Consider the following 13,672-nt stretch of genomic DNA (forward strand, 5'->3'; position numbering starts at 1 on the left):
TATGGGCGACACCAAAAGCGTATTGGCTGTCGGTAAACACATTCACACGTTTCCCTTTCGCTAACACACACGCTCTAGTTAGAGCGATCAGCTCTGCAGCCTGGGCAGAGTTCTGATTCAATCTCGCAGTTTCCACTACAGTATTCAATGTTACAACAGCATATGCAGTAGTCACATCACCATTCGGCAATTTAAAACATGAACCATCCACATACAAAGTTCCGTCTGGATTTTCCAAAGGAGTGTTTTTAAGGTCCACTCGACCTTTTGTTTCCTCTTCAGTTCTCAGATAGCAGTCATGGGCTGCTATTTCATCTGACTCTGTGCTAATGGGTAACAAAGTTGCCGGGTTCAGGACATTACAACGTTTTATCTGAATGTGGCTTGCCAACAGCGTCAACTCGTACCCAGACAACCTCGCACTCGTCAAGTGCTGAGTTTTCGTACGATTCAAAAGAGTGTCGACTGCATGCGGAACCATCACCGTAAGCATATTATCCATGACCAATCCTGCTGATTGTCGGATGGACACCGCAGCTGCCGCTGTTGCTCTCAAGCAACTCGGCAATGCTCTAGCTACCGGGTCCAAGGTCGAGGAAAAATATGCACATGGACGTTGCTTACCACAAAAAGGTTGCGTTAGGACACTCAAAGCACAACCTTCCCTCTCGTGAACATATAATGTAAACGGCTTGCTGTAGTCAGGGGTACCTAACACAGGAGCCGAACACAATGAGTCACGTAATTCAGAAAAACTTTTCTGACATTCTTCCGTCCATGGTAAAGGAGTTGAAACATCCTTGCACGTAAGAGCCACCAATGGTTTCGCTAGCAATGAAAAATTTGGAATCCATTGCCTGCAATACGACGTGATACCTAGAAAGGCACGCACATCTCTTTGGGTAGTTGGCACAGTCATTCGTGCAATTGCTGCAATTCTCTCTGGGGTCAGCCGTCGTCCCTCCTTTGACAATAAGTGACCTAGATAGGTTACTTCTTGACAACAATATTGGAGTTTAGAAGGTGACACCTTGTGATGTAAGTCACAGAGATGTTGCAGCAACGACACCGTAGCAATTTTGCAAATGTCCTGAGTATCTGCAGCCACCAACAAGTCATCGACATATTGAATTAAGGCCGCACCAGCCGGCAATGAAAACGCATCCAGTTGACCCTTCAAGGCTTGACTGTAAATCGATGGACTCTCACAGTAGCCCTGAGGAGCGCGTTTAAACCGGAAGCTGCATCCACCAAGAGAGAAACCGAAAAGGTCTCTGCTCTCTTCTGCAATTGGAATGCTGAAAAATGCATTCTTCAAATCGATCACCGAAAACCACGATGCAGAAGCTGGAATCAGAGTCAGTAGCGCCGTGATGTCAGGCACAACAGGAAACTGAGGAATCACAATTTTATTCACCACCGGTAAGTCGGTAACGAAACAATAAACAGGTGGTTTCGAGGGATCAGTACGTTTTAAAATAGGCAGTACAGGGCTGTTGCACACGTTTCCCCGCGTCTCTTCAATAACATCTTTCTCGATCAGATCATAAATGATCGCTAACAGTGCTCGTTCACCATCAAGAGAGATTCGATACTGGGGAATACGTGGCAACCGTACATTAGATTTCAGCTGAACAACATAAGGGGAGATGTCAAGCAGGCCCACGTCGTTGGGACCTGTTGCCCACAAAGATGCAGGAAGAGAACTCAATTCCGGTGGAAGCTTATCGAGAGACAAGTACATAGGAGAGACAACCCTCTCTCCTAACGTAAGCTTTACACCCGCAGGAGAACAATACAAAGTTGCATACAAACGTTTTAGCAAATCCAGGCCCAAAAGATTTTCACCACAACCAGTCGTTAAAATCAACGGAGCTTGAAGCTCACGAGGCCCAATTGTAAGGGGCAAAGGGCGTGAAACTGGATTGCTAACAGGGGCGCCAGAGAATCCAACGGAAACATTTGTTAAGCCAGACAAAGGTGCGCCAGGGAGTTTCGAATGCATTATGGAACTTTTCGCTGCACCGGTGTCCAACAGAAAAGGCTCAACGACGCCCGATGTAGCAACTGCGACGTAAGGCCCTCTCTGATCAACCGGAACTGATACCACTCCCTCTCCTTGTCTATGGCTGTCCTAGTAATTACTGTCGTCATTTTCCTGATCGACGTAATAATCATCTACATTGTACTGCGCAGATCGTCCTTGCGATGATCCGCGTTGATCAAAACAGTTATTGGAATTTGATGAGTTATCTGAACGATCATTTTGAACACCACGACCCCTACCGCGTGATGTCTGCTGCGACCCACCACGACCTCCTCTAGATGAGTTACCGCTGTTACGATCGTTTAGAACGGGACAATTGAATTTTAAATGACCCTCCTGTCTACAATAGGCACACTGATTGTACCCTAACGAAGATCTTTGGGAAGAGGAGTCATTTCGAGGTTGTGACCTATTTGATTGCGACTGCGGCCTATTTTGCTGTGAAGCATTCTGATTCGAGCGCGGAGGATACGCCTGCTGTAACAACACTTTAGTTTTGAGTTCTTTCGTCTTTTTATCAGCGCGGTCGTTCTCCTCTTTTTCTCTGTTCTCATAATACTGTGCCGTAGCCAATATTTGAGCCGACGTAGAAACGGCCCACGCACTCTCAGAGTTTTTTAATTTATTGCTCAAATCGGGCAATAAGTTAGAGACAAATTTGTCCACGAACAACCGTTGACCACCCTCAGTGCCCATATCCTGACCACTATGATCGATGAATGCCCCCTCAAATCTCGTAAAGAAATCAGAGACACTCTCGTCCTTTTTCTGTTTACAAGCTGACAATTTGTCCCAGTTCACCCTCATAGCTGGCATAAGAGTTTTCATTAGCGTAATTATTCTCTGCGGGAGAGCAGCAATCAACTGCTCGGGTTTAGCACCACCAGTTTGCAACCCATCCGCCGCTACAATGGCAGCCCAATCACCACCTAATTCATTTGCGTGATTTTCCTGACGAATCTTAGCCCATACCGGTTGAGGTACGACATTGCCGAACAGCATGTCAATATCGGCAAGATTCATTATCGTAGCGTCTACAAGCTGCGACAATTCTTTATAATACCCTGCAGGATTTTTGCAAGGGTCAGGCAAAGATTGCTTCACCTGTAACACTTCCGTTCGTTTCCATGGGAGATGTATCCATACTCTCTGGAAATGTGCCGGGATCGGTGGAGCAGCACCAGCGTCGCCTGGCATCCAAACTGGTGGAACTTCACGCATGGGAAACTGCCCAGACACATCTAACTGCCTCTCAACGTCCTCAACAAACAAAGCTTGAGGTATGGGAGCGGGACGGAAAGATAACAACCATTCAACAGCACGTCGAACATTAGTATCCACTATCAGTCCATTCGAGAACTGAAGCTGTAGATCAGACAAAGCGGTCAACACCTCGTCAGGTGCATCGGCCGATATCTGATCACGCAGAACCTTGCACATTTCTTCGAACACGTACCTTTGTGTCGGTACATTGAATTGGCAAAACGTATCAAGTACAACGCGTGGAGGATTTCTAAGAGGGTGCGTCATCCAACCCATCGCCATATTGTATAGCGAAGCACGTTCCCTGTTACCGGGGAGCTGACTACGTCTCTGAGGACCATCTGAACCAGCGGACCCAAAAACGGGTCCGAGAGAATGGAAAAAACTAGCCGCAACAGGAGGAGTACGACTACGAGTAGATGGAGAAGTATAGCACAAGGGACTAACAAGAGAAGGAGTAGAGACAGAAGAAGCAACAGGAGTAAGTAAAACAGGAGCAGTAGCGGGAGCAGGAGTATGTGGAAGCAGAGGAGCAGTAGGAATAGCAATAGGCAAAGGAGCGGGAACAGTCGGAAGAACGGGTGCAGGTTGAGGAACAGGCTGAGGAACAGGTACAGGGGGGACCACAGGAGCTGCGGTACCCTGCACGTACGGAGGTGGTGACTTCATAAGATAAGACATTAAAGGATCCTCAACTGATTCGTCCTTCTCATCTGACTCCGTTGGCAAAGCAGGATAGCACTTATCTATGGACATACGCTGTAGCCTGTCAAACACTTCCTTTTCCTTAACCTCCTTATCACGCTGAAACTGCTCTGCTTTCTTTACAATGGTAGCAACACCATCTCTCTGATTACGTTTAGTCTGTCTGATCTCTTTCTGTCGGGCTTCTTTAAGCCACAACCGAAAGGCATCAAACATGGCCGGCCTTGACTTTCTCTCAAACAATTTAGTCTCAAGATTATCTAAGATCGTTGTCTCAAAACTACCATGAGGTGGCCAACTAAGGGCACCATCTTTCCTAGTATAACGGATCCAGTAATCATTAAAAGTAATCGGACCTAGCCCGTGTTTGCTGTAGAGCTCATAAGTGGGAGTTCCAACCGGAGGTATCGGACACGAGTCCTCCAGTCGGGAATCCGTACCACAACGCCTGAAACAACTAAACAAAGTACTGCGACCAGGCATCTTGCACACTAGCCGAGTTTCACAAACGTCAAGGGTTACGGGATTTACCAAGTCCCTGCAAAGAGCAAAAACCCTCGGTTTTTGGCGACTGCAGACGTCAAATATCACAACAAAGTACCAAGGACCACAAATGCAATGGAACCATGCAACAACTAAGCAACCACAACCAAGAACTCTGGGAGCGACCCACAAATACTTAACTCAAAGATCGATGGCGTCACCAGGAAGGCCCGTCAGTCGTCTCGCTATACCAAGGTCTACGCCAGGCGCCAAAACAGGTCTACAGTCAGGGCAGCAGTCCGTCGCAGCCGTCAGGAGGCGGGAATCTTCGCGGGAAAAGTCTTCGGGCCACTTGTTTCGACAACAGGATCGATGAAGCGGAGTGCACCTTCCCTCTGAGATTTCACACGAAGTTCCTCACGATCGTCGGGCTTGGACCGGTACCACTGATGCAGCCCCACGTTGGGCGCCAACTGAAGGACTGGGTTATTTAAGACCCAGCGGTGCCAGGGGACAACACCTGAAACCTTCGTGGGTAACCTGCTCCGGCGTACGAATGACAGAGACACGGGACACTTCCTTCGGCGTCAAAGATTCAAGTTTTATTTACTGCAGGGAAACACAGAAGTCACAGGAAGTACAACGAGTGTAGTTCGGGGAGACTGCTTCAAATTGGTTCTGTGGATCGCTCCTTTTATACACGATTCTCCCATAGGTTTACATGGTACACAAAGGTTTACGACTTGGTTCCCACAATTATCCCCGAGAGGGGTCGCTTTGGTCACTTTGATACATTCAAGGTCCGGAACATAAGTGCGGAAATATTTGGCGGTTCCCAACTGTAAAAACCCATCTTCCCACCATTAGTACATTCCAATCAGCAGTAAAACAGATCGAAGAAGGAACAAGAACAGGTGTAGAGGAAGATGGAGACAGTGGGGAGATTGGAAAGGGTGTAAAAAGGGGAGGTATCGGGAAACACGAGCTACAGGCATCAAAGGGACGTGCCTAATAAGATGCCCGGCTGAGACAATAAACCGGCACGGCAAGATGAGCCTCGAGCGGGGCCATCTGCCTTACAGTATCATCCCCCTCGTCATAAAGACACTTTCAAAGGACATGTGTCTTCCGCAGATCTCTTGGGAATCCCAGGGTCGCGAAGCGGACAACGTCCGTTCGCTGGCTACCTGAGGGCAAGGAACAAAATGGATGCCGTATCTAAGATGGAACCCGTGGGTACAGATGAAAAACCCACGTAACAAACGAACGGTTTAAGTTAGCACAGCGAAACTGCGCACACTTACTAAACTCGTCATTTGCGGTTCATAGATACCAGACTCGACCATATTCGTGCGAGTCGAAAACACCACTTACAATTGTCACGGAACCTCAATTCTTGCAAACGTTCAACTATGGCACTGAATGATTTCATTTAAAATGTCTTGAGGATGAATACATCTCCAGAAAGTAGTGAACCACCTATAGAAATTGCCAAGGCTTTTTTCACTCCCAACCCAGGGTGGGGATGTGGATTCTATCGGTGGTCAAGCAATGGTGCTGATATTTAAGACATCAAGAAATGTATATAAGTGGGTGGTAAGCAGAGTTTTTTTATCTGACGGACATAGAGTTTTATTATTTTCTCATCTAACATCTGAAGCATGGTAGAGATAGAAAATCTAGATGTTTAAAAAAAAGAGTTGCAAGTCCAACCATTAGCCTAGCACCAGCAACAATTTAAATCTTCCACTGCGAAAACGAAATCTACCTACATACTAATTGAGACTTCCCAGGCTGGTTTGAAAGGGGTTAGTGGTTAGAGGAGAAAAAAATAAAGAATGGGGGACAGTTGTATGTGAGCATATTTAACCTGTGTGGCTATATTTTTCCAAAGGTTCACTATATTCCGATTCATGGTCCATCTGGCAGCATGAGTAGGGATAGTGATCTATAGAGGAGTGGTTTGATTGGATTTTCCTTTCTCATTGTAACTAGAGCCTCCATGTCCTTAATCTGTGGGTGGTGACTTGCAGAGTAATCTTAAAGTTTATAGAGATTTGAGGGTGAAAGGCTGGAAAGAGGAGAGCACTTGTGTTCAAAATGGGGTCCACAGTAGGCAGAGGTATGCACCCTGTCCAAGTACGGACCACAGTCCTAGCCAGAGTAAGTGAGTCACACACAGTAAATTATCCTGTGCTCACCCTCAGGTAGCTTGGCACTGAGCAGGCAGGCCTAGTTTAGGAGGCAATGTGTAAAGTATTTATGCAACACAACACATAGAAACATATGAAAAACAACACAAAATAACTCCACACCAGGTTAGAAAAACAGACATTATGTTGTAAATAAATCAAGACCAAAATGACAAAATTCCAATGCATAGATGTTGGGATATGAATTTTTAAAGAATAAAAATGTCTGTGGCCCTTAGAAGCAATTAGCGCCAATGGGGGTTATGTAGTCACACTGGACCTATGCAAAGTCAAGAGTTCAGGCACTGCTAGATACAGGAGTCACACGGGCTTGCTGAACACAGCACCTTGATCCTGGTCGCAACAGCAAGATGCAGGATGCAGACGAGCGATGCACCAATGTCAATCCTGTAGTTGAGGTGATAAGTGGATTTTTTTCAAGCAGTGGTGGTGATGTATCCGCTCTGAATACTGTGTACCAAGTTGAGAGGTATTGTTTCCATAGATATTATGATGAGTTTCTGCACGCAGTCAAAGGGATGCGTTGATCTTCCCACACTGCAGCAGTGGTTATGGGTCGGTTCCGATGAGTTTGTTCTTCAAGGTGGTGCTCTGGTTGTGAATGCAATGTGCCCATTCTACTCCTGCAACAGGTATGATGTGCCGGTTTTGCTACATGCAGTCTGGAGATGCATCGATTTCTTTGGAGCAAGAATCTGGTTTAACTTCCAATGGACCAGGCAAAGGAGCAGGTGTAGAGACTTTGATAGGTCTGTGTCTCAATCATCAAGAGGCATGCCAACAAGCCCTTGGAGATCACTCTTTGTTCAAGGAAGAGCCCAGACCTCCATCAGCAGGGTCAGAGATGAGCAGGCAGCAGGGCAGGAACAGCAAGTGTTCGTCCTTGTAGCTGCACAGCAGTCCTTTTGACAGAGGTTCTATTCATTTTCACAAGTGTTTGATTTGGTGGGGTCAGAGAGCCAGTACTTATTCCCAGTTGTGCATTTGAAGTGCAGTGACGTCAAAGAAGGGTCTTTGAAGCACATAGAGCTCTTTTCTTTCCAGACCTGGCTCCAGACTCATAACAGGTGGGAAAGTAACTCTTTGTGTGAGGAAAGGACACTGCCTATTCAGGTGTAAGTGTCAGCTCCTCCTTTTCATCCTGCCCAGGATAAGCCATCAGAATGAAGATGGGCACTCAGACACACCTAACCTTCCTATGTGTGTGGCTGTCTAGAGGGAATGCACAAATACAAGCTGTCACCCACCCCACATGTGTAATTGAGACCGACTGCAGGCACACAAAGCTATAGGAGTGGAGAAATATCCACTTCCTAAAAATGGAATTCCCAAAATAGTAATGTTAATTCCAACTTTATCAGTAAGGGGATTTATCATTTCCAGTCCAAAGACATAGAACATGACAAAGCTACTTCTTTCTAATCAGGGGTTACAGATTAAAACTCAAATAACGAATTTCCAATGTTTATTATATGAGACTGGATTTATAGGGTGGACAGTGGATCAGCAGTAATGCTACATTAAGAACGGATTCCTCTTGATTTAGGAAACGTGGAGTAACAATACTGCAGATATAATCCTTATTTCAGATGATTATCAATTCCTGGTCATACTCTAAAAGTAAATGTGTTTTGTGAAACTGAGAACTCCTGGTCAGGTACTATTCCAGGATTCTCTCTATGCCTAAAACATGGAAAATTAACCTTTTCATAAGGTCTTCTAGGTTATTCATTTAACCCCTTCCACGCTCATGACGAGCTGGGCTCGTCATGGCGTAGCCTCCTCGCACGCTGATGACGAGCCCGGCTCGTCATGTAAAGTGCGATTCATAAAATCTCAGCGTGCGAGCAGAATAACGCTAGCGCGCATGAGGTTAATATGGTAAAAAACTGGTTGTTGTGGGGAGGACTGGAATCTCGCCATTGACCAGATAAAGGGCAGGTCAGGTCCGAATGAGAGGTGCAAAAATTCTGACTGCACACTACTACATGATGTCATGTGTGAACATAACCTAAGAGAAATAGAGGATCGTGAACATCTTATGCTGCGAGCAACAAATGGAAGAATCACAGGCGATACACCCCCTGCATTTACTCATCATTCCTTAACAAAAAATTTAACGCTGAACTAAACCTTTGTGTCCCTCACTCTCTTCAAAGACATTTTTTCATTTAATATGAGAGATAAAGCGGACAGCGATCAATGGCCCCAGGAGCTTACTTTGCATACAAATATTCCTGGATTTACAAAATGGAAGGGCTTACCTGGCACAGTTGCAACTATTAACCTCAGTAAAATAAAATTCACGCTGGCATCGCAAGATAACTTTCAGGAAAATGCTAAAAGTCTATTTGAATCACGGGTTGGGGACAATGAAATAGAGAAATGGATAAGCTTTACTCACGCCTTGGCTACGACTTACTCTGTTTCAATTAAATCTAATACAAAAGCAGGGACTTGCTAACTTTACCATGCAACAAAAGAGTAAGATAAAATCCATAAAAAAGGCATTAATTACTCTTTGCGGCAGGTGCGCTAGGATCCAACTGACATCATAAAACTTGTTGACTTGCAACAACAGAAAGCATGCTTAAAGCGAGCGATCTGGGAAGCCAGGCACAACAACGAGGATACCCTATGGGCAAAACTGCATGCGGACACCAAACTAAAAAACAGAGTGAGATTTTGGGAAACTATAAAAAGATTTACTCACCCAACGCACAAGGGCCTGTCTTCAAATATATCTGAAGAGGACTGGGCCACTTTCCTTGGAAACCACTTTAAGCAAGGAAGGTCTGCTTCGCACACTGAAACCAGCATAGATTCTACAAAGCGGCATAGGATCTCAAAGCATCAAGTCAATGAGGGAAATATAATTTCTGAGGAACTGTTTGAAGGAGAATCATCAGGACTTATTCCTTTAAGTGATTATACAAAATCAATTAATAAGTACATCAAGAAGGGAAGGCAAGCAGGGGCTCTGGGGCCTAATGGAATCCCACCCGTGCTCTATAAACAAAACGTAGAATACTGGACAAAGGCTCTTGGCCCTTTGTTCTGGGAAATAAGAACAACAGGCCGACTCCCTCCATCTTGGAGGATCTCGATAATTTCACCGATCTACAAATCAGGTGATAAGTCCCTCCCCAAAAGTTATCGGTTAGTCGCCCTCTTGGACAATGATGCAAAATACTTTGCTGGGACACTGCTGGATGAGCTGCAACTTTGGGCGGAAGATAACTCAATCATTCCCCTAAATCAAACAGGCTTTTCTAAATCCGTGGGGACCTCGACAAACATAACAACAATGACTTTGTTAATTAATAAGGCTGAGGCCACAAGAACACCACTACATTTATGCTTTCTCGATTACCGGGCAGCCTTTGACCATGTGAACCGACAGAAACTCTGGTTGAAACTGGCAGGCTGGGGCATTCCCCAGGTTTTACTGAACCTGTTAATCAACTTGCACACTGAAACTTGGGTGCAAGTAAAGCTCGGCGACGGGTCAATGCTATCTAGGAAAATTCCAACAACAAAAGGCCTTAAGCAAGGCTGTGTACTGGCCCCAACGCTATTCAACCTGTTTCTTGCAGATCTTATTCCGTTATAAAAATGCCTGCAACTTACACTCTCCAAAGATTGGGAATCTAACACTACCATGTCTCCTTTACGCTGATGACCTAGTATTGATTAGTCAAACGAAGGTGGGTCTGCAGCGTCTTCTAGACATCACATCCCAATACTCTGAGGCTAATGACTTAACCATTAACCTGGAGAAAACCAAAACCATGACAATCAAAAAGAACTTGAAGAAAATACCTGTCTGGTTTTGGGATAAGACCCAAATAGATTCAGTCTCAGAGTATAAATACCTGGGGGTGACGATTGATAAAGGCGGGCATTTTGTAACCCAAAGAGATGTAATCAAAAGGAAAGGCATAGCCTTAGCCATGTCAATGAGAAACCTAAACTCCAGATTAACTGGCCCCTCACTCGCCCCTTTGGTCGAAGTTATACAAGCAGAACTTCTTCCGAAAATAAGTTACGCGAGCGAGGCACAGAGAGGAAGGGATTCCAAGCTCTTGGACACTGTGGTTGCTAAAGTATACTGAATGGTCTTAGGTCTCCCTACATGAGTCTCTCCAGCACAAATCAGGCTTGAGTTTGGCGTGCAAAAACACACTGTTGAAAGGAAAGGTGCAACAGTTATTTTCTGGGACAGAGTCAGGAAATCCAAACCAGGCACCTTAAACTGGAACTTATGGACTGAGTTACAACAGAAAGTCATATCCAGCAGCGAAATGTTTATCTACTAGTGTGTCAATCCTGGGCCTAACCGACCTTTGGGCAACTCTGACAAGCCACTGTCTTTTCAAAAAAGCTACAAAGAAAATTGTAAAAATTGAATCTTGGATTGAAGACAAGGTAGCCCTAGCAAAGAGGTTGCATGGCTGGTTGACCCTGGGCACTTACTCTTCTCAGGCTGCACAAAAGTACTGAGCTTCCGGCTTCACAAACATATAAAAATTATTTTTTTTAAATACAGTCTAGGCGTGTTGTCATGCATAAGGCACTTTCCACATTGGCTGAAAAACCAATCTAATTTTAAATGCCGTCTGTGTGGGACAGCGGAGGAAGATATGCAGCATCTCATCTGTACGTGCAAAGACCTAACAGAGGAAAGGAGACAGCTTTTAAAACCACTTTTCAATCAGAGAGGCATCCGTACACGGAGGCAAGCCGTGTTAGCGTGCTTTTCACCTGGGGACACGCACCTTAACTGCAGGCTTGTGAAATTTTTAGGAAAAGTGGAGAAGAAAATGTTAAATCAGATCGGCACTGCAGCTGACATGGAAAGAGACTGACGCTGCTAGAATAATCATTTTTATTAACGGACTGCAATACTGTTTTTAATTGATTTTAACTTTTGAACTTGCAATGACTTGTTTGTAGCAATGGTTTTAAGTAACTCTGCTAAGTGAAAGTAAACTGAAACTGAAACTAAGAGAAATATGGCAAATAACATATGCTTCAGATAAAGAAAAACTATTCCTCTCACCTAAAGGCAGCACCACTTCACATATTGACTAGTTCTTAGTGAGGGACTGCTGCTTCAGATAATCCTACTTTGCAATGTAATGCCTGGGTTCTATATTATTATTTGTCTGTCCATTTCTACACTAATCTACGCCCCATGACTTACTCTCCACTATATTGGAAATGCATGCTTACAACTACAAGTAGTCCAAAGACAGACATGCACCTAAGTCACATATACACTGCTACAAGAAGGTGAATGAGCACACTGTCTCCATTTTTGTTTTTTTGTAAACAAATAGTTATTAGCATTTATAATAAGACATGCATAAAAATATTATACAACTTACCCCCACAACCACCACCCTCCATTAAGTCAAGTCCCCATTTAAGTATGCACACAACACATATTTATTTTGCAAATTACATTTTTACCCATTTTCTTTCCCAGAATCATCACTTTTTTCCAAATCTTTAAGAGAATCTAATAAATGAACTCATGCACAAACATTTTCAATTGATCCCATTAATTTCCTCCCATCACTATACAATACTGCACTCCCATTACCTGCCCAATTAACCAAGTCCACTTTCCATTTTGCTCCCCTAGAGGGCTTGGGGGCCTTCCAGTTCATAGTAATTTCCGTCTTGCAAGTACCCAAGCTAAATCAATAAATCCTGTAGTATTTTTACACTTTGTAAGTTTGGAAATCCCCCCAGCAGACAGACCATAGGAGAACACTCAACTGATCTCTTTGTTGCCTCATTTTTTACAGAATATTACCAGTATTTAACTAATAAGAAGCATGACCATACCATGTGCAATATTTCTGCACCCTGTTCACCGCATCTCGGGCATGCTACATTTGTCTGATAAATTTGAACTATTTTTCCAGGAGTTAGATACTCTCTATGCAAGTAGAAAACATATATATTTTTAGATCTAACATTTCTAGATAAAATTAATGAATTTCCTAGAATTTTAGACCATTCCTACTCTGGTATTGGATGTGCAAAATCATCCTCCAACTTTTCTCTTAGACCAACAAGAGGCGTTATCGGATCACTTCTTATTGTCTGACAAAGGCACGTCACTGCCTTCATATGACCCGTTGTGGTACACAATATTTGACAAACACTATTTACTTGCAGCTCTACTAAATCCATACCGTAATGGTTGCACAATCTAGCAATCACCGCTCGATGCAACAAAGACCGCCCTCTCTGTATCTTAAAAGTGGCTAAAATTCTTCAAATGATAATATCGCCCCATCACTATACAAATATCCTAACTTATGCACACAATGGTTTGCCCACTACGTAAGCTCCACAATCTTCCCTGGAATGATTTGTTCCAAACTTCTCTGTGGGTGGCAGGTAAGGCAACTTGGCTACGTCTACTAATGTGCGATGCAGTAATAGCCAAGGAGAAAAAGCCTCACTTAACAAATTAAGGAGGAGTACAACTTAAAATCACTTGCAACTGTGTACATAGTATACTAGTGATGCGTACTCCTACCATCAGGACAGTCTCTAAGCAGAAAAATTAGCCCACATCATATTGTACACCTCCTCTGCTGAAAATGCCTTGGTGAACCTAAGATGGAGACATTATGAACATAGGAGGTAGGTGAGCATGCCACTTGAATACTATCTGTGTCAAAGGGAAGCAAAACTGAACATTCTCATGATTAATAACATTATCCACCTATTGACACATCAACAGAAATCACTGAGATATTTGCTTCTTTTTATGAGAAGTTCTTGAAATCAAACTACAATTGACAAAGCACTGAAGGAGGACACCTTCTTGAGATCCCTCTAGTTAACCTTCCTTAAGTGATGAAGAGCAAACCGGTTGGTATGATCACCTTGGATGAGATAAATCAAGCCGCAACTGATTTATCGACATGGTGATCTC

The sequence above is a fragment of the Lissotriton vulgaris genome, chromosome 3_1 (genome assembly GCF_964263255.1).
Source record: "Lissotriton vulgaris chromosome 3_1, aLisVul1.2, whole genome shotgun sequence".
Classification (NCBI taxonomy): Eukaryota; Metazoa; Chordata; class Amphibia; order Caudata; family Salamandridae; genus Lissotriton; species Lissotriton vulgaris.